Consider the following 2,673-nt stretch of genomic DNA (forward strand, 5'->3'; position numbering starts at 1 on the left):
GACATTTCACATTCTAAAATAGTGTTGATCCTGACTTAGACAGGGAATTTTTACTCTGATTAAATGTCAGGAACTGAGTTTAAATGTATTTGGCTAAGCTGTATGTAAACTTCTGACTTCAACTGTAAATGGACTGTTTTTAAATGTGAATCACATTTTTATTTGACATACCCCAGTTTGGGAATCTCTGCATTAAGACACAGACATACTTTGATGAATCCATTTTAATGGAAAATGTAAAACCCTTTTGAACTTCAATGTACAAAGCATATAACACTTGCACTTTTAAAATTACAAATTGAAGCAAGCCATGTTTTAAAAAATACATCAGTGAATGTATATATGTATATATTTACACTTCAAAATTTGAATAAATTATTTTTTGTGTGTAAATGTCTCCATTTTACAGTGAATACTTCTAATATGCTGAAGTGCATTATTCATTTAGTCTTTTTTTTACATAATACAACTTTACACGGTTTTATACAACACAATAGTTTGGCAGTTCATTTTTAAAAGATATGGCATGAGGACGAATTCAGCAGCGACTCCCAGAGTTCTCGGCGACAGCTGAAGTCTGTTTCCTCTCACAGTAACTGTCTCAACGTAGGAAACGGCCTCCGTCTCACAACTCATCATTTACAAACTGTACAAGACACATTTACATTTCATCTATCGTCGCATTTACAACTCCTATTAAATAAATACAGCATCTTCACAGAAACAATATGCAGTTTGAAAGACAATAACGAACTAAACAAACAAAAGGAAAACAGGAACAGAGAACAGAAGGTTCCAGAACAGAGAACAGAAGGTTCCAGAACAGAGAACAGAAGGTTCCAGAACAGAGAACAGAAGGTTCCAGAACAGAGAACAGAAGGTTCTAGAACAGAGAACAGAAGGTTCCAGAACAGAGAACAGAAGGTTCTAGAACAGAAGGTTCCAGAACAGAGAACAGAAGGTTCTAGAACAGAGAACAGAAGGTTCCAGAACAGCGGTCAGCACTGTAAGACCAGATAGTTCAGTAGAATCACAGTTCTCCTGATGCTGGGTAGTGATGCTGTGGTCACGTATCTGATGCTAGTGGTCAGTATCCTGATGCTGTGGACAGTTTCCTGATGTGTGTCAGTATCCTGATGCTGTGGCAGTATGCCTGATGCTGTGGCCAGTTATCCTGATGCGTTGGCCAGTACTCACTGATCTGTGGTAGTGATGCTGTGCCCCGTACCTGAATGCTGTGGTTAATGTGATGCTTGGCCAGTATCCGGAGTGCTGTGGTAGTGATCGAATGTCAGTATCCCTGAATGCTGTGGTCATTCCCTGATGCTGTGGTCATATCCTCGATGCTGTGGTGTGATGCTGTCGGACGTATCCTGATGCTGGGAGTGATGTGTGCCAGTATCCTGATGCTGTGGACAGTATCCTGATGCTGTGGACAGTCTCCTGATGCTGTGGTCAGATCCTGATGCTGTGGTCAGTATCTGATGCTGTGGTAGTGATCGCTGTGTGGCCATATCTGATGCTGTGGTTATGATGCTTGGTAGTGATGCCTATGCTGTCGGTAGTGATGCTGTGCGTATGTGAGGCAGTGCTGTCGCTATCTGTCTGGTAGTGATGCGTGGCAGTATCCTGATGCTGTGGTAGTTGATGCTGCTGTGCAGGTATCCTGATGCTGTGGTAGTGATGTGTGGCAGTATCCTGATTGCTGTGGTAGTGATGCTGCTGCAGTTCCGTGGAATGCTGTGGTCAGTATCCTGATGCTGTGGTCAGTATCCTGATGCTGTGGTCAGTATCCTGATGCTGTGGTATCCTGATGCTGTGTTCGTATACTGATGCTGTGGAGTATCGCTGATGCTGTGGTCAGTATCCTGATGCTGTGGTCAGTATCCTGATGCTGGTAGTATCCTGATGCTGTGGAGTATCTATGCGTTGTGTGATGCTTAGTGGCCAGTATCCTTGCTTGGGTAGTGATGCTGTGGTCAGTATCCTGATGCTGTGGTAGTGATGCGTTGTGGCCAGTTATCCTGATGCTGTGGTAGTTGATGCTGCTGTGACAGTATCCTGATGCTGTGGTAGTGATTGCTGTGGCCAGTATCCTGATGCTGTGGTAGTGATGCTGTGTCAGTATCCTGATGCTTGGTAGTGATCTGTGGTAAGTATGCTGCTGTGGTAGCTGATGCCGTGTCTGATGTTCCATCTGTGTAGTGATGCTGGTAGCTATGTGGTAGTGATGCTGCTGTGGTCAGTATCCTGATGCTGTGGTCAAGTATCCTGATGCTGTGGTCAGTATTCTGATGCTGTGGTTCAGGTATCCTATGCTGTGGTAGTGATGCTGCTATGGTCAGTATCCTGATGCCTGTGTAGCATCTCTCTTTTTNGCTCTTAGTATGTTCCCTGTCTAATCAAGTGTGTTCCCTATATATTCCTCTCTTAGGTTGTTCCCTATCTAAACCTCTCTAAGAATGTTACCTATATAATCAGCTCTTGGTATGTTCCTTCTCTAATCAGCTCTTAGTATGTTCCCTATATAATCCTCTCTTAGTATGTTCCCTATATAATCCTCTCTTAGTATGTTCCGATATACTCCTATTTTAGTATGTTCCCTATCTAATCAGCTCTCAGTATGCTCCCATATAATCCTCTCTTAGTATGTTCCCTATCTAATCAGCTCTC

General features: G+C 42.9%; 1 long non-coding RNA gene across 10 annotated transcripts; it reads left to right on the top strand.

Annotated features, from left to right (window-relative positions):
* On the top strand, window positions 1–2,364 carry LOC139025304 (uncharacterized). 10 transcript variants are annotated; one of them, XR_011476869.1, is made up of 7 exons: window positions 1–902; window positions 962–1,065; window positions 1,729–1,802; window positions 1,844–1,883; window positions 1,969–2,008; window positions 2,218–2,266; window positions 2,309–2,364. It is a non-coding gene; the product is annotated as an uncharacterized lncRNA (long non-coding RNA). The 10 variants fall into 10 exon arrangements; XR_011476871.1 differs by lacking the exon at window positions 2,309–2,364 and having other exon boundaries at window positions 3–902; window positions 1,969–2,011; window positions 2,218–2,287; XR_011476876.1 differs by lacking the exons at window positions 1,844–1,883; window positions 1,969–2,008 and having other exon boundaries at window positions 4–902; window positions 1,729–1,805; window positions 2,229–2,266.
* Window positions 2,365–2,673: the final 309 nt, after the last annotated feature.

Source organism: Salvelinus sp. IW2-2015, unplaced genomic scaffold, assembly GCF_002910315.2.
Source record: "Salvelinus sp. IW2-2015 unplaced genomic scaffold, ASM291031v2 Un_scaffold2484, whole genome shotgun sequence".
Taxonomy (NCBI): Eukaryota; Metazoa; Chordata; class Actinopteri; order Salmoniformes; family Salmonidae; genus Salvelinus; species Salvelinus sp. IW2-2015.